We start from the raw sequence: 19,246 nt of genomic DNA, 5'->3' as shown, positions 1-19,246 counted from the left end.
TTGCTTCTTTTCTAAAGATGACATATGCAAAATATCTTTAAAATGCATTTAAATTGCTTTTCTTTTTCTTGGCTATTGATTCCGTGGGTAGGAAATAGTATGAGTTGTGTATAAATTGAAACTTAACATTAGCTAATATTTACCGAGTTCTTATTACACCATGCACTATGCTAAATTAACTCATTCAATCCTTAAAAAAACACTATTCTACAGAAAAGAAATTGAAGCTCTGTGTGGTTAAGTAACTTGCCCAAGGCTACACAGCCAGTCATTTGTATCCAGGAAATGGGTCTGGAGAGAGTGTACTTTAACTATGGTACAGTTAAATACAATCAGCCACCACTTATACACTACTCAGCAAGATAATTTCCTGACAGGTAAATCAAATAAATTTGAAAGGCGAAAAAAAAAAAAAAATCCTTGCTTTGTATTCTGTTGGTGGTGGGTTTTTGTTGTTATTATTTTAAAATCAGCACTTCTTGTCATTTCCTGGGTGACCCCCCCCATGTGTCAGACACTATTTTAGCAACTGCACAAAGAAGGAATAAGACAAGATTCTTGTGTTTAAAAGCTTATTTCTAGTAGAAGCAGCAAGAGACAGAATAGAAAATTGTAAACTAAATTAACTTAGAATGTGTTGAGAGCGCCTTCAAGATGAGATGTGGGAGCCAGGTGTGATGGCGCACGATAGCAATCCCAGCATTTGGGAGGCTGAGACAGGAGAATTGTGGTTCGCAGACAGCCTCAGCTACTTAGTAAGGCCCTTTGCAGCTCAGTGAGACCCTGTTTCCAAATAAAAAATTAAAAAATAGGGCTGGGGGTGTAGCTCAAGGGTAGAATACCCCTGGACTCCATCCTCAGTAACACACACACACACACACACACACACACACACACACACGAAGATAAAATGTGGGTACTTTAAGTGGAAGAGTCAGGAAAGACCACTTTAAGGAGACAGTATTTTGAGCCATAAAGAAAATGTCTTCAGAAGACAAATAATTAAAGAAACACACAATAAAAATAACTAAGAAATTAAGATTCAGGCAAAGGTCTTAAGACAAGGCCAGGTGTGGTTGCACACACCTGTAATCCCAGTACTGGGAAGGCTGAGAAAGGAGGAAGAGAGGTTTGAGGCCAGTCCGAGGAATTTAGCCAGACTCTAAACTTAGGGAGAAACCCTATTTCAGAATGGAAAAATAAAAATTATTGAGGTATAAGTAACAGATACAATGACCCTGGGTTCAATCCCGGTACTACTATTACTACTACTACTACTATTAATAATAATAATAAAGTACAAATGTCTTAACACTGGAAAGTGCTTGATTTTTGCAAAACAGTGAAAGGGGAAAAAAAAAGGATCCTGTGGCAACATCAAGTAAGCAGGGTAATAGTGGACCAGGATGAAATTATACAGGCAGAAAGCATTCCAGGCTGGAAGGCAAGTAGAGGTCCATTAAGCACAGGGGAGATTACTGGGCAGTGTGACAGCGGCCAGTCTGGCCTATGGGCAGCAGAGACACAGAAGATGCAAAGAGATGAGTCCAAGGTTGATCGACACCACCACCACCCCAGTCCTTTTTAATTTTCATTTTGAAACAGGATCTTGCTAAGTGGCTGAGGCTGGCCTCCAACTTGAGATCTTCCTGTCTCTGTCTCCCAAGTACGGAGATGTCAGGCCTGCACCCCCACACCAGCTCACTCCTCAGACTTTCAACAGCTCCTCTCCCCCTCAAATAGTAGAATCCATTGATAATTTCTTTCTTTCTTTCTTTCTTCCTTCCTTCCTTCCTTCCTTTTTTTTTTTTTTTTTTTTTTTTTTTTGGTGGTACTGGGGTTCCTGGGAAGCCCTTCTACCTCCGGGCTACACTCCCAGACCTATTTTATATGGTTTTTTTTATTTAGAAACAGGGTCTCCTAAGCCAGCGCGCCAGGCTGGCTTCAAACCTGCGCGATCCTCCTGTCTCCGCCTCCCAAGCGCGGGGATTACAAGCGTGCGCCACCACGCCCGGCCATTGATAATTTCTTTCTTTTTTTTTTTATTTATTTTATTGGTGCACTGTATTCATACATCATAGTGGGATACAAACTTTTGTAGACATACATGCACACATTGCCCAGTTAGCCCCTACCCGATCCCCACCCCATTCCCTCCCCATCCCTCCTTCCCATGCTTGGCTTAGTGGTTGACATCTAGTATTATAGCAAATTATCCAAAATTAAAAATGATAATCTCACATAACAGTTTCATTTGTCTGATACCAAGCTTTTGATGACTTAAAGATAACATTTTAATATTTCTTTTTGCTTTCTTTCTTACCAGAGAATATTTTTTTTCTATTTTTTTAGGTGAAACTATCATATATTTATATATTTATTTTTCAGAAAAAAATCTATCCTAATATGGAATATGGATTCTAGATACCCAAAACGATCTTGAAAAAGAACAAAGCTAGAAGATATATATTTTCTGATTTCAAACCATATAAAGCTACAATAATTGAAACAGTGTAGTACTGTTCTAAAGGCAGATATATACACCATTTCTTGATCTTCATGTTAAGTGGCTAAACTGCAGCATATGACATAGGTGATTAGTTTCTCCTGTAAATATTTTACACCCCTTTCTATTTCTTTTTTTTTTTTTTTTTTTTTTTTTGTGTGTGTGTGTGTGTGTGTGTGTGTGTGTGTGTGATACTGGGGATGGAACTCAGAGATATTCTACCTCTAATTTATCCCTCCAGCCCTGTTTTATTTTTTACTTTGAAGCAGGGTCTCACTAAGTTGTTGAGGCTGACCTCAATCTTGCCTTCCTCCTGTCAGCCTCCCAGTGATTTTTGCAGGCTTTTATTAAAATAGATTCCATCTCTTCTCTCTAGCCTCTCTGCCTTAGAATGCATCTGATCTATTTACATTCAGCATCTTAGTAATGCCTTTGAATACTATTTATATGCTGTCAACTCCCAAATATTTATCTCTTTCCCCCAAAACTCTTTCCAGACTTTTATATCCAATTGTAGACTCAGTGCCTTCATTTGGATACTTAAAAGGCCGCTTATATCTCATGTGGCCAACACTGAATACCAGCCCCAAACCCTTACCCTCCCTCCCACAAAAGGCTATACCCTGCCAACCGCTCAACACCAAATCTGGGTGTGTGTGTGTGTGTGTGTGTGTGTGTGTGTGTGTGTGTGTAAGAAACTGGGGATTAAATCCAGGGGCATTCTATCTCTAAACTATACCCACAGCTCCTTTTTTTTTTTTTTTTTTTTTTTTTTTTTCAGTACTAGGGATGAAACCCAGGGGCATTCTACCTCCAAGCTATATCCTCAGCCCTATTTTTTTATTCTTTACTTTGAAACAGGGTCTCACTGAGTTGCAAAGGGCCTCACTAAGTAGCTGAAGCTGGGCACGAACCCAGATCCTCCTGTCTCAGCCTCCCAAATGCTGGAATTACAAGCCTGTGACACCACATCCAGCTCCTCCTTTTTATTTTTTATTTTGACACAGAGTCCTGCTAGGTTGCTGAGGCTGTCCTCAAACCTGTCTCAGCCTCCCAAGGACTGTAGTTACAGGCAAGCGCCACCATGCCCAGGCTCATGGCATCGTTCTTAATGACCCTTCACTAACGTTCTGTTATCTTCATCTAAAAGACCTAGCCAGGCGTGGTGGCGCACGCTTGTAATCCCAACATTTGGGAGGCTGAGACAGGAGGACTGCGCAGGTTTGAAGCCAGCCTCAGCTACTTAGTGAGGCCCTTTGCAACTCAGTGAGACCTGTTTCAAAAATAAAGAATAAAAAATAGGGCTTGGGGTGTCACTCAGAGGTAGAGTGGCCCTGGGTTCCATCCCCAGTGCTGCAAAAAATAAAATAAAATAAAAGCTAAAGACCTGAGGCTCAGAGAACCTAAGGGACTTGTGACATTTCCCCAGCAAGCAAGTCACTGCCAAGACTCCAATCACCCTCTCCAGTACTGAAGCCCACGCCTAATACAAACAACTCGCATTCAGTCTGGCCTCAACAGTAACCTAAAAGCGGGTGATCTGACCAACCGAAAAAATAGGAAAGAAATCTGTAGAGCATACTAAGGTTCTCTGAAGCACCGAAATATAATTCCCAACCCTGTATTTTATCTATTTTGTCTATATATTACATTCTCACAGATGGAAAGAGAAATATGACCTATAATTTTGTGAGCACACTTACATATGGACAACTTATCAAAGATTTAGTAGGGTCAGGCATGGTGGCACACACCTGGACTCCCCGTCCTTGGGAGGCTGGGACGGGAGGGTCACAGGTTCAAGATCAGCTTTGGCAACTTAAGACTCTCGGCAAACTGGCAAGACCCTGTTTCAACATAAAAAGGACTGGTGGTGTAACTCAGAGATAGAACGCCCCGGGTTCAATCCCCAGTACCACCAAAATAAATAAAAGTTTAGTTGGGACTTCTTTTCCTTTCTGTCTTGAGATTAACTGATCAGACACAAAGACTTCAAACTAATATTGTGTAGAATTCAGATGCAGATTTCCCAGCGCTCCTCCCAGAAGGAGTGTGGCAGCCATCCTAGGACTCTGCAGGTGGCTTCCCAAGCTTGGCCATTGTCCACAGATTTATGGAGTTTCAGGAAGACGCGGGTGACCCCATTCCATTCTTCTTCCTGCCGTGATCCTCCACGGCAAGGATTGGCAGACAGTCTCCAAGATGTTATTTGTCTAAAATGTTTTGACTTTTTCCTCCCTGGTGTTTTGGTTAACGCATACACCACAGGATGTCAGTACCTATGTTTTGAGGAAGAAAAGAAATAAAGGCTTAAAAATACCACTAAGTTCACGGAGTATAAACACTGCTTATAAGCATGATGATAGTTCAGTTCCTGTAAAGAATACTACTTCCAGAAAAGTTCGTGGCCTCCGTCAAGTCTTTGCAGCTCTTTGTATTTATTTGGTTTTGTTCTTGTTTAATCTCATTTTTATTTTTTATACTGTTTTGCATTTGTTTTTGTTTTCTTTAGTACCTTGTCATTATACATCATAATGAGGTTCAATGTTATAAAAACATACATGGAGCCGGGCGTGGTGGTGCACACTTGTAATCCCTGCGCTTGGGAGGCTGAGACAGGAGGATCGCACAGGTTCGAAGCCAGCCTCAGCTACTTAGTGAGGCTCTCAGCAACTTAGTGAGACTCTGTTTCCCAAAAAAATAGAAAATAGGTCTGGGAGTATAGCCCGGAGGTAGAAAACCTCTGGGTTTCACCCCCAGTACCACCACAAAAAAAAAAAAAAAAAAAAAAAAGGTCTGAGAGTAAGCCCAGGGATAGAAAGTTCTTGGGTTCCATCCCTAGTACCACAAAAAATTTAAAAAAAATAAAATAAAATAAAAACATGCACACAGATCTCTGCATACTGTCTTTTTTTTTTTTTTTTTTTTTGGTAATAGTAGTAGTAGTAGCAGTAGGGATTGGAACCCAGGGGCATTCTTCCTCCAAGCCACATCCTTATATTTCCAACCCCCCCCCCCCATTTTTTAGTACAAGGGGTGAAACCCAGGGGCTTTCTACCTCCAAGCTATACCCCTGGGCCTAGTTTTATATTTTATTTGGAAGCAGGGTCTTACTAAGTTGCTGAGGCTGGCTTTGAACCTGCGATCCTCCTGTCTCAGCCTCCCAAGTACTGGGATTACAAGCATGCGCCACCACTCCCGGCTCTCCCCAGACCTTTTTATTTTGTGTTTTGAAATGCAGTCTTGTTAGGTTGCTATGAGTCTCACTAAGTTGCTGAGACTGGTCTCAACCCTGCAATCCTCTTGTCTCGGCCTCCCAAGTACTAAGCTCATAGGGGTGTACCACCACGCCCAGCTCCCTGCGTTCATTTAAAATTCCATTATTTGCCTTTGTGATCCTTAGATTTTTCAGTACTTGCCCGCATCTTTTATGTATTTCAGTTGGTATTGGGAAAATAAGTTTAGAGAACAGTCATTTTGATGACTCGGAAATTATCTTTTTTTTTTTTTTTGGTGGTACTGGGGGTGTAACCCAGAGGCTTTCTACCTCCAGGCTATACTCCCAGACCTATTTTATACTTTATTTGGAAACAGGGTCTCACTAAGTTGCTGAGAGCGTCACTAAGTAGCTGAGGCTGGCTTCGAACCCGTGCGATCCTCCTGTCTCAGCCTCCCAAGCGCGGGGATTACAAGCGTGCGCCACCACGCCCGGCTTAGAAATTTTCTTGATGCAATGCAGAGTGATATTTTTGTTAGTACTTTTTAGTAAGCCTAAATATTTCCGTGCCTTGCCATGAGAAGAACACTTTTCTATTAAAGTCACCGCAGGCCTAGCTGTCATCCTTTATTTTCCTATATGTCCAAGGAGTCAAATTCGACTCTTCCTTCAAGCTATCAATATAAGAAAACTAGTTTTCTTCCTATCTCTACACTCTTTCTTAAAATCCCTTATCATTAGTTGCACCAAACAGTATCCATTGCCAGAGTGTTCTTTCTCAGTCAATTAGAATATCTAAAATGCAGAATAATTTTTTTTACTACAAACTTAGATTAGGAAGGTAAATTAGCCCAAATATGTTAGGATGTGTTTATCAAATATTAAGCATGTAGGCAAACAACTCTGTGTGTATGTTTGGTACTGGCAGTGGAACCCAAGGGAAGTTCTACTCCTGAGCTATATATATATATATTTTTTTAATTATTAAACAGGATCTTGCTAAGGTGTTGAGGGTCTCACCAAATTGCTGGGTTTTATTTGCAGTAATGGGGATGGAACCCAGGGGCATTCTACCTCCCAGAGACACCCCCAGACTGATTTTCTTATTCTTTATTATTTTGAAATAGCGTCTCGCTGAGTTACAAAGGGCCTCACTAAGTAGCCGAGGCTGACCATGATCTGCGATCCTCCTGTCTCAGCCTCCCAAATGCTGGGATTACAAGCATGTGCCACCGCACCCGGCTTCTCACCAAGTTTTTGAGACTGGTCTTGAACCAGGATTACAGGTGTGCACCACCATGCATTACAATCAAAACTCTTAAAAAAAAAAAAATCTGTAAGCCAGGCATGGTGACACACACTCATAATCTCAGTACTTTTTTTTTTTTTTTTTTGCGGGTCTGGGGATGGAACCCAGGGGCATTTGACCTCCAAGCTACACCTCCTGCCCTATTTTTTATTCTTTATTTTGAAACTGGGTCTCACCGAGTTGCAGAGGGCCTCACTAAGTAGCTGAGGCTGTCCGCAAACCGCGATCCTCCAGGTCTCGGCCTCCCGAATGCTGGGATTACAAACGTGCACCACCACGCCCGGCTATATGGCTTGAAATCAGCCTTGGTAATTTAGTGAGACTCTTGCAAAGCAATTTAGACCCTGTTTCTTTTCTTTTTTTTTTTTTTTTTTTTTTTTTTGGTGGTACTGAGGGGGGAACCTAGAGGCTTTCTACCTCCTGGCTATACTCCCAGACCTTTTTTTTAATAATATTTTATTTGGAAACAGGGTCTCACTAAGTTGCCGAGAGCCTCACTAAGTAGCTGAGGCTGGCTTCGAACCCGTGCGATCCTCCTGTCTCAGCCTCCCAAGGGCAGGGATTACAAGCATGAGCCACCACGCCTGGCTGGCCCTGTTTCAAAATAAAAAAAATTTTAAAAAAAGCCAGGTATGGTGGCGCACGCTTGTAATCTTAGAATTTGGGAGGCTGAGACCGGAGGATCGCGGTTCGGGGACAGTCTCGCCTACTTAGTGAGGCCCTCTGCAACTTAGTGAGACCCTGTTTCAAAATAAAGAATAAAAAACAGGGTAGGGGGTATAGCTCAGAGGTCGAATGCCCCTGGGTTCCATCCCCAGACCCACAAAAATAATAATAATAATAATAATAATAATAATAATAATAATATAACAAAATAAAATAAAATTAGGCTAGGGGTGTAGCTAAGAGGTAGAATGCCTCTGGGTTTGACCTATAGTACTAAAAATTAAATAAAATAAATAATCTGTAATCATCAAATCAATGCAACTAAACTTTCTCCATCCTTCCACGGGACCACATTCAGAACGGCGCACTCTCATCCAGGTCTTTCCTGGAAGCGTCTCTGTAACGCACTCATTCCTCTGACCCTGGGTCTGCTTCTACACGCTCTCACGCTGAGACCTGGAGCGAGGCAGAGAGCCTTCTCTGAACCACCCTGGCGTGTGCTATTTTTCTGAGAACCTGTTAGGAGTTCTAGGCCACACAGAGATCATTATCTGCCTCCCTCCCGGCTTCCTAATTCTGGGCCTTTAAACTCCTGACAATCAGATTGGAGATAATAAGGCAGTTCCTCTCTGCCTTATTTCTACTCCTTTTCTACTTTTTCCCTGGGTCAAGTTGCGAGACAGTCCTTGAAAACCTCTCTGTGACAGATGTTTATACTTGAGTTTATTATATATTGAGATTTTTTTTGTTCCTAGTGTTTTAAATTGGACATGATAAATATAATGCCTAAAAGTAAGAAAAAAAAAAATGGGAAAGCCGGACGTGGTGATGCACACCTGGAATTCCAGGACTTAGGAAGCTGAGACAGGTGGAATACTGGTTTGCAGCCAGCCTCAGAAAATTAGTGAGATTCTGTTTCAAAATTTAAAAAAATAAAAAGGAGGTATAGGTCAGATATAGAATGCCCCTGGGTTCCAGCCTCAGTACCACAAAAAATATATAAATAAATAAATAAGGCTAGCTGGGCATGGTGGCGCACGCTTGTAATTCCCGCGCTTAGGAGGAGGAGACAGGAGGATCGCTCAGGTTCAAAGCCAGCCTCGCTGGCTTAGGAGACCCTGTTTCCAAATAAAATTATAAAAATAGGTCTGGGAGTGTAGCCTGGAGGTAGAAGGGTTTCCAGAAACCCCAGTACCACAAAATAAACCTGAACCTGCAATTCTCCTGTCTCAGCTTCCCAAGTACTGGGATTATAGGCGTATGCCACCACATGCCACATGTATGTAGCTTGAAGGAAGAGGGAGGTGCTTGCTTAAGTTCATGGAGAGAATTTGTAGCTACAGACATACATAAAATAAATAAGGCTAGAGGTATAGCCCATGTATCAATGAGAGCCCCTGCCCCAAATATAGGGATAGCAGATTGGTGTCCATGAAGTATCCTTTTATAGAGATTACTAAAAAAAAAAAAAAAAAAAAAAAAAGTATTAGGCCAAGCATGGGAGATGTACACCCCTAATCCCAGTACTTGGGAAACTGAAACAGATGAACCGCAGCTTTGAGACCAGCCTCATCAACTTAACAAGACCCTCAACAATTTAGACCTTCTTTCAAAATAAAAAATAAAAAGGGCTGAAGGTATAGCTTAAAGGTAGAATGCCCCTGAGTTCTGTTAAGTTGGGTCCTGCACTCATGTGACTTTGTGTCACATGACCTCTGCAGGGCAAGGGAGGGGCTGAAACCCCCGCGAGAATTGGGCGTTCCCACGAGTAAAACCCCCATCTCGCGAGATGCATGCCTTTAAAAGGAGAGCCCGCGTCCTCAAGCTTCGGACAGGCGCGCGGGCCCCACGGTGCCTCGCCCTGATCCCCAGGAGAGCCGTGCCATTAAAACTTTACATGCCATGTGTACCGGACCTCTCGTGTTTTTCACACTCCGCCGTATGCGCTTATTTTTATTTTACTCGCATTTAATTTTTTATTTTACTTATCATTTGGTGCTGAACCGGGAGAACTCTTGGGTCCCTCCCCATTTTTTTCTTTTTTTTTTTCATTTTTTCTCTTTTTCTTTTTACTCTCTTTTTGAGCCCCGGACTCTCCGACCCGCCAGCAGCTCGACTGTGAGGTCCCACACCAGCGCTCCGCTTGCAGGCGTTGCTCCCGCCACTGCCGCCACTGCTGCCCCATGCCTGCCTGGACCTTAAGCCATCTTTCCGGCCCTGCGCTCTCCGGGAGAGCCGGCGGCCTTCTTCCCGCCCCGGGCTCTGCTGAGAGCTCGCGGCCATCTTTTCGGCCCCGAGCTCTGCTGAGAGCCGGTGGCCATCTTTTCCCGCCCATGTGCTCTCTTCTGGAGCACCGGAAGCCATCTTCCACTGCCACCGCGGCCGCAGCCACCACCGCCGGGGCATGTAGGCTCCGCCGGCCGCCAGGCTGCCAGTTCCACCCTCCCGGAGCCAGGCTCCTTGGGTGATGCTGGCACCTGTTCTACTTGCTGACCTCCTGCACGGGCCAGGACCTCTGCCTGCCACTTGGACCTCCTAAAACCGCCGTTCCCGCCTGCCCACGCTGCCCGCCGCTGGAATGGGACCGCGCCGCCCGCGGACTGCGCCACACTGCGCGCCTATGTCTTCTCCGCGCCTGGCGTTGCTTAGACCCGCCTGCCGGGGCCGCCTGCCTCCTCCATCTAGGTGGCTGCCACTCTGCTAAACAGCCCCCAGCCCGCCAAGTCCAGCCCGCGCTCCAGCTGGTTCCTCCACTCGGACTCGCGCCCTGGCGCCCTTCACCCTGTGCCTGCCCACCCCTGCTGCCTGGGCCTGGCCATTCCGGTAAGCAGCCACATGGGATTACTGGGGGGGGGGGGTCGCCAGCTTTGGCCCGCCATCTTGCACACGTGGAATCACTGGGGGGCCGCCATCTTGGCCCCACCATCTTTAACCCCTCCCACCTCATGGCCTCACTGGAGGCCTCGCCATCCTTAACCCCTCCCACCTCATGGCCTCACTGGAGGCCTCGCCATCCTTAACCCCTCCCACCTCATGGCCTCACTGGAGGCCTCTCCATCCTTAACCCCTCCCACCTCATGGCCTCACTGGAGGCCTCGCCATCTTTAACCCCTCCCACCTCATGGCCTCACTGGAGGCCTCTCCATCCTTAACCCCTCCCACCTCATGGCCTCACTGGAGGCCTCGCCATCTTTAACCCCTCCCACCTCATGGCCTCACTGGAGGCCTCACAATCTTTAATCCCTCCCACTTTCCACTCCTAACCAATCCTAGGAGTCGGCGGCCATCTTTCTGGCCCGAGCCAGGCAGCTTGGCACTTGCTCTGCCTGCCAACTGCCTGCGCGGGCCAGGACCTCTGCCTGCCGCTTGGACCTCCTAAAGCACCGTTCCAGCTTGGTTCTCCGGTCACCACCGGGACCTCTGGCCGGTTTGCCCCACCCGCCCCGAGCCAGGCTCACTGGCGGTGCTCCTCGGGGCCCAGCCTCAGCGTCTGGCGCATGCCTGGAAGCCATTTTGTCTCCACGCCGCCTGCCCGGCAAGCCATGCCGCCTGCGCACCCCCACTGATCCCACCTGCGCCAGCCGCCAGTGCCGTCCACACCAGCCACCGGCATCCACGCGCCCCAGCTCCACCACGCTCCCAGCAGCTTCTCAGCGCTTCTGTCGCAGCCAGCGCTGGCTGGCAACACTTCACTCCGGTAAACTGCCTCCTTCCCTTGGTTAGCGGGTTCCGGACTTGGGTCTTCCGGTCCACTGGGACCCAAAAATCCAAGCGCTTGGTGACCCATTGTCCCCCGGTCCACTGGGACCACCCTGCGGATGACCAGGTCATCCTCCGGTTTTGAGAAGGAATGAAGACGTTCTTCCCTATCTCTTAACCTCTGTTTCCGAACGATTGAGCAGGGAAATCGGGGACGCCCATTTCCTGTTCTTCGTTTCCGCCCGCGAACCAATTATGGGGAGTCGAACCTTTATACTAGCAGATGCCCTGAGAGCCTGTCTGCCTTGATACGAGTTGGGAAATAGGTTGCGGTGGCCCAGGAACAGTTAGGAACTTTTCTAAGCGGTCTGGTATCCCTCCAAATGCTCTCCCCCATCAGCTTCCATTTATTTTCCCGCCAGCTGCCATTTTGTGATGGTGCGTAGTCGCTGCCTGGTGATGTCACAGTCACCATCTTGGCCTGCGCCAGACTGCAATTTTGCTGGGTGGCCCGCTCGGGCGCGCCCTAGGTGCTGCGGGAAACAACAGGCCGGGGCTGGGGCGACACTCTCTGTCTGCCCGTGCGGAGTCCGCGTTGCCATTCTTGCTGGACACCCGTCTCAGGACGTGCTCTTTGTGAGTATAGGTCCGTCGCAGCTGACAGAACCTTAACATGGCATCTAAGTTTTAATTCCAGAGAGAAACAGGCGGAGATGGAGCGTACACTCTTGACTTTGCCAAAAAGCAGATCCCTGGTAGCTGCCCTTCAGCTGGCGGTGGCGGCTCAGCCCTCTGGAGCGCCACCTAGGTGTGGAGGACTGCAACAACTACCTCCAGGAGCCTGCCTGAAGTGGGGCAAAGCCACGCCTACCAATCAGACTGCTCGGCGTGTGGCCAGGAGGGCCACTGGAACAGTGCCCTTGGAAAAGGCCCTTGCCTGTTCAAGCCTCCTCAAGCGCACATCACTAAGCTGTCCAGGGTAACCTCCAATTCGCACTGCAGCTATGCACCCACCTGCACCCTCTTCTGGGGGACTGAACTCCCGACTCCTCCCGGCCTGGGGCCCCTGACGACGCCCCTTGACAGCAGGAAGAAGCTAGAGGGTCCAATCGTCATCCATTATCCCTACCATCAAAAGGCCGGAATGTTAAGTTGGGTCCTGCACTCATGTGACTTTGTGTCACATGACCTCTGCAGGGCAAGGGAGGGGCTGAAACCCCCGCGAGAATTGGGCGTTCCCACGAGTAAAACCCCCATCTCGCGAGATGCATGCCTTTAAAAGGAGAGCCCGCGTCCTCAAGCTTCAGACAGGCGCACGGGCCCCACGGTGCCTCGCCCTGATCCCCGGGAGAGCCGTGCCATTAAAACTTTACATGCCATGTGTACCGGACCTTTCTCGAGTTTTTCACACTCCGCCGTATGCACTTATTTTTATTTTACTCGCATTTAATTTTTTATTTTACTTATCAGGTTCAATCCCCAGTACCAAAAAAAAAAGTCTGCATTAGACCCTACATTTATTAACTTACGTATAACCACAGATTGACTTCTTAGAAGGCTCATCCAGACTGGGAGGCCTTCCCTCACTTTAGGACAGGAGCGCTTTCTACTTTTCACTGTGGTTGGAAGATCCCGTGTGACACCGTGCTTCACCACCAGGCAAGTGCCAGCTGTGAAACTGTCACAAAGCTTCCTGATTGGAGGTGATCTCGGTGCTCAATGGATTACTATGCAGTGCTAGTTCCAGAACAGGCACATGTGCCAAATACTGACACCAGTTCACACAAACTGGGCAAAAAGAGTTTCTTTTATTTCCTCTTTATAGAAGGTAATATATATATATAGTAGTTTGATATATATAAACATATTTGATATATATTGATATATATCTATATATACATATATATGTATATATGTATATATATCAAACTACATATTTGATATATATTGATTTGATATATATTGATTTGATATATATATTGATTTGATATATATTGATATATATATATATCAAACTACATTTATAAGTGTGTGTGTGTATGTATGTGTGTGTGTGTGTGTGTGTGTGTGTGTGTGTGTTACTAGGTATTCATCCAGGGCCTTCTACCTCTGAGCTACACCCCCCCAACTCCATTTTATTTTTTATCTCAAAACAGGGTCTGGCTAAATAGCTGAGGCTGTCCCTGAACCTATGATCCTCCTGTCTCAGCCTCCCAAGTACTGGGATTCTAGGCGTACGCCACCACATGCCACACGTATGTAAGAAGAGGGAGGTGTTTGCTCAAGCTCACAGAGAGAATTTGTAGCTATAGACATATACCACAGAGCTGAATGCAAACCACCAAACAACCAGCATAGGAAGCATAGCCATTATTTTTTATTTAATTTTATTTATTTTATGATTGATTGATTGATTGATTGATTTGTACAACTGGGGATTGAACCCAGGGGCATTTTACCTCTGAGCTACCCTCCCAGCTCTATTTTTTATTCTTTATTTGGAAACAGGGTCTCACTAAGTTGCGGAGGCCCTCACTAAGTAGCTGAGGCTGGCCTTGAACCAGTGGTCCTCCTGTCTGGGCCTCCCAAGTACTAGAATTACAAGCATGTGCCACTGCGGCTTGGCTTACCATTATTATTTACTGTGGAAAAAAATATCCCCATGAGGTCTGGCAGACACAGCCCTAATCAGGGTTAAGGTTAATCAAGGTTAAGATCACCAGCGATAAGTCACAGCAATATCATGTGACCTGTAATGATACAATTAAAAGCATGCCTCCCCTTGTGGCGTTTTTTGTAAAAATCCATAACTCCAGCGTTATTGTAAGAAAAAAATCAACGCCGGGCGTGGTGGCGCACGCTTGTAATCCCCGCACTTGGGAGGCGGAGACAGGAGGATCGCGCTGGTTCGGAGCCAGCCCCGCTGGCTTAAGAGACTCTGTTTCCACATAAAAATGTTTAAAAAATAGGTCTGGGAGTGTAGCCCGTGGGAGTGTATACCGGAGGTAGAAGGGCTTCCAGGAACCCCAGTACCACAAAAAAAAAAAAGAAAAAAAAAGAAAAAAATCAGATAAACCCCAAATGAGGGGCACTCTACACAATGCCTAGCCAGGACTTTTTATTACTTTTTTATTGGTGTTTTAGAATTGTACATAACAGTGAGATTCCTAGCAATATGTTCGCGTAGGCACATAACATCTCTTGGTCTATTTTCTCCCCTAGAAACCCCTGTTCCCCTCCTCTCCTCCTCCTGTCTCTTTCCACTACTTTGAAAGTCTCAAGGTCAATGAATAGCAGGACCAAGAAACTGTCACCGATTGAAGGAGACAAAAGTACACACAATTAATTGCAAAATGTCACCCTGAATTGATACTGACAGGAAGAGAATATTAGTGGGAAAACTGGTAAAAATACAAATACAGTTTGCAGCTTGGTTAACAGCACTGCACTGACAGCAATTATTTCTTAGCTTTGACAAATACACAGTGGTTATGTAAGGTGTTAACACTAAGAGATGTCAAACAACGGGTATACAAGAACTCTCTGTTCTACCTTTGCAAACTTTCAGTAAATATAAAATTATTCCAAAAATAAAAATAAAATAAAATTATTTCAAAACAATTTCTTCATCCAATATGGTGGCATAAGGCTATAATCACAGTACTTAGGAGACTTCGACTGGAGGGTCACAGGTTCAATGTCAGCCTTAGCAATTAGCAAGGTCCCCCACAATTTAGTGAGACCCTGTTTCAAAATGAAAAAGAGAGCTGGAGGTGTAACTCATAGGTAGAATGCCTCTGTGTCCAATCCCCAGTACCACACACACAAAACAAATTATCTTCAAAAATATGCCAGGCATGGTGGCACACACTTGTAATCCCAGCATTTGGAAGGCTGAGACCAGAGGATTGTGGTTCAAGGACAGCCTCAGCTACTTGCTGAGGCCCTTCACAACTCAGTGAGACCCTGTTTCAGAAAATAAAAAGACTAAAAAATAGGGCTGAGGGTGTAGCTCAGAGGTAGAATGCCTCTGGGTTCCATCTGATAAATTGGGTCCTGCACTCATGTGACTTTGTGTCACATGACTTCTGCAGGGCAAGGGAGGGGCTGAAACCCCCTCGAGAATTGGGCGTTCCCGCGAGTAAACCCCCATCTCGCGAGATGCATGCCTTTAAAAGGAGAGCCCGTGTCCTCTAGCTTCGGACAGGCGCGCGGGCCCCACGGTGCCTCGCCCTGATCCCCGGGAGAGCCGTGCCATTAAAACTTTACATGCCACGTGTACTGGACCCCTCTCGTGTTTTTCACACTCCGCCGTACTCACATTATTTTTTATTTTACTCGCATTAATTTTTTATTTTACTTATCATTTGGTGCCGAACCGGGAGAACTCTTGGGTTCCTCCCCCTTTTTTTTTCTTTTTTTTTTCCTTTTTTCTCTTTTTATTTTTACTCTCTTTTTTAGCCCCGGACTCTCCGACCCGCCAGCAGCTGACTGCGAGGTCCCACACCAGCGCTCCGCTTGCAGGCGTTGCTCCCACCACTGCCGCCGCTGCCGCCCCGTAAGCCTTCTTCCCCAGCCCCGTGCTCTCCGGGAGAGCCGGCGGCCTTCTTCCCGCCCCGGGCTCTGCTGAGAGTCCGCGGCCATCTTTCCGGCTCCGAGCTCTGCTGAGAGCTCACAGCCATCTTTCCGGCCCCGCGCTCTGCTGAGAGCCGGCGGCCTTCTTCCCGCCCCGGGCTCTGCTGAGAGTCCGCGGCCATCTTTCTGGCCCAGAGCTCTGCTGAGAGCCGGCGGCCTTCTTTCTGCCCCGGGCTCTGCTGAGAGTCCGCGGCCATCTTTCCAGCCCCGAGCTCTGCTGAGAGCTCGCGGCCATCTTTTCGGCCCTGCGCTCTGCTGAGAGCTCGCGGCCATCTTTCCGACCCCGCGCTCTGCTGAGAGCTCGCGGCCATCTTTTCGGCCCCGCGCTCTGCTGAGAGCCGGTGGCCATCTTTCCAGCCCCGAGCTCTACTGAGAGCTCGCGGCCATCTTTCCGGCCCCGAGCTCTGCTGAGAGCCGGTGGCCATCTTTCCAGCCCCGAGCTCTGCTGAGAGCTCGCGGCCATCTTTTCGGCCCCACGCTCTGCTGAGAGCCGGTGGCCATCTTTCCAGCCCCGAGCTCTACTGAGAGCTCGCGGCCATCTTTCCGGCCCCGAGCTCTGCTGAGAGCCGGTGGCCATCTTTCCAGCCCCGAGCTCTGCTGAGAGCTCGCGGTCATCTTTTCGGCCCCGCGCTCTGCTGAGAGCCGGTGGCCATTTTTCTGATCCCGCACTCTGCTGAGAGTCTGCGGCCATCTTTCCGGCCCCGAGCTCTGCTGAGAGCCAGTGGCCATCTTTTCCCGCCCACGTGCTCTCTTCTGGAGCGCCGACGGCCATCTTCCACTGCCACCGCGGCCGCGGCCACCACCGCCGGGGCGTGCAGGCTCCGCCGGCCGCCAGGCTGCCAGTTCCACCCGCCCGGAGCCAGGCTCCTTGGGTAATGCTGGCACCTGTTCTGCTTGCCGACCTCCTGCACGGGCCAGGACCTCTGCCTGCCACTTGGACCTCCTAAAACCGCCGTTCCCGCCTGCCCACGCCGCCCGCCGCTGGAATGGGACCGCGCCGCCCGCGGACTGCGCCATGCTGTGCGCCTATGTCTTCTCTGCACATGGCGTTGCTTAGACCCGCCTGCCGGGGCCGCCTGCCTCCTCCATCTAGGCGGCAGCCACTCTGCTAAACAGCCCCCGGCCCGCCAAGTCCAGCCCGCGCTCCAGCTGGTTCCTCCACTCGGACTCGTGCCCTGGCGCCCTTCACCCTGTGCCCGCCCACCCCCGCTGCCTGGGCCTGGCCATTCCGGTAAGCAGCCACATGGAATTACTGGGGGGGGGGGGGTCGCCAGCTTTGGCCCGCCATCTTGGACACGTGGAATCACTGGGAGGCCGCCATCTTGGCCCCACCATCTTTAACCCCTCCCACCTCGTGGCCTCACTGGAGGCCTCGCCATCTTTAATCCCTCCCACTTTCCACTCCTAACCAATCCTAGGAGTCGGCGGCCATCTTTCTGGCCCGAGCCAGGCAGCTTGGCACTTGCTCTGCCTGCCAACTGCTTGCGCGGGCCAGGACCTCTGCCTGCCGCTTGGACCTCCTAAAGCACCGTTCCAGCAAGGTGCTCCGGTCACCGCCGGGACCTCTGGCCGGTTTGCCCCACCCGCCCCGAGCCAGGCTCACTGGCGGTGCTCCTCGGGGCCCAGCCTCAGCGTCCGGCACGTGCCTGGAAGCCATTTTGTCTCCACGCCGCCTGCCCGGCAAGCCATGCCGCCTGCGCACCCCTACTGATCCCACCTGCGCCAGCCGCCAGTGCCGTCCACACCAGCCACCGGCATCCACGTGCCCCAGCTCCACCACGCTCCCAGCAGCTCCTCAGCGCTTCTGTTGCAGCCAGCACTGGCTGGCAACACTTCACTCCGGTAAACTGCCTCCTTCCCTTGGTTAGCAGGTTCCAGACTTGGGTCTTCCGGTCCACTGGGACCCAAAAATCCAAGCGCTTGGTGACCCATTGTCCCCCGGTCCACTGGGACCACCCTGCGGATGACCAGGTCATCCTCCGGTTTTGAGAAGGAATGAAGACGTTCTTCCCTATCTCTTAACCTCTGTTTCCGAACGATTGAGCAGGGAAATCGGGGACGCCCATTTCCTGTCACAGTCGCCATCTTGGCCCGCGCCAGACTGCAATTTTGCTGGACACCCGTCCCGGGACGCGCTCTTTGTGAGTATAGGTCCGTCACAGCTGACAGAACCTTAACATGGCATCTAAGTTTTAATTCCAGAGAGAAACAGGCGGAAATGGAGCGTACACTCCGACTTTGCCAAAAAGCAGATCCCTGGTAGCTGCCCTTCGGCTGGCGGTGGAGGCTCAGCCCTCTGGAGTGCCACCTAGGTGTGGAGGACTGCAACAACTACCACCTCCAGGAGCCTGCCTGAAGTGGGGCGAAGCCACGCCCACCAATCAGACTGCCCGGCGTGCGGCCAGGAGGGCCACTGGAACAGTGCCCTTGGAAAAGGGTGAGCCCCAGGTGCCTCAACACAGGGGGAGCACCTTTCCAGACCCGGCCCCGCCTCTGGCCCTACTCAGCCTGGCTGAAGACTGATGGCTCCTGGATCCCTCAACCTCCATCGTCTTTGCCAGCTTAGGGTAGCTCTCCAGGTACTGAGTAAACCAGTCTCCTTTCTGGTCGCCTGCTCAATCTCATGATTTGTTTTTTTCTTTAATAGCCCTTGCCTGTTCAAGCCTCCTCAAGCGCACATCACTAAGCTGTCCAGGGTAACCTCCAATTCGCACTGCAGCTATGCACCCACCTGCACCCCCTTCTGGGGGACTGGACTCCCGACTCCTCCCGGCCTGGGGCCCCTGACGACACCCCTTGACAGCAGGAAGAAGCAAGAGGGTCCAATCGTCATCCTTTATCCCTACCATCAAAAGGCCGGGATGATAAGTTGGGTCCTGCACTCATGTGACTTTGTGTCACATGACCTCTGCAGGGCAAGGGAGGGGCTGAAACCCCCGCGAGAATTGGGCGTTCCCGCGAGTAAACCCCCATCTCGCGAGATGCATGCCTTTAAAAGGAGAGCCCGCGTCCTCTAGCTTCGGACAGGCGCGCGGGCCCCACGGTGCCTCGCCCTGATCCCTGGGAGAGCCGTGCCATTAAAACTTTACATGCCACGTGTACCGGACCCCTCTCGTGTTTTTCACACTCCGCCGTACTCACATTATTTTTTATTTTACTCGCATTAATTTTTTATTTTACTTATCACCATCCTCAGTACCACAAAAAAAACTAC

This window comes from Muscardinus avellanarius, assembly GCF_963383645.1.
Source record: "Muscardinus avellanarius genome assembly, chromosome: 7".
Classification (NCBI taxonomy): domain Eukaryota; kingdom Metazoa; phylum Chordata; class Mammalia; order Rodentia; family Gliridae; genus Muscardinus; species Muscardinus avellanarius.
Note: the sequence above shows the minus strand (reverse complement) of the source record.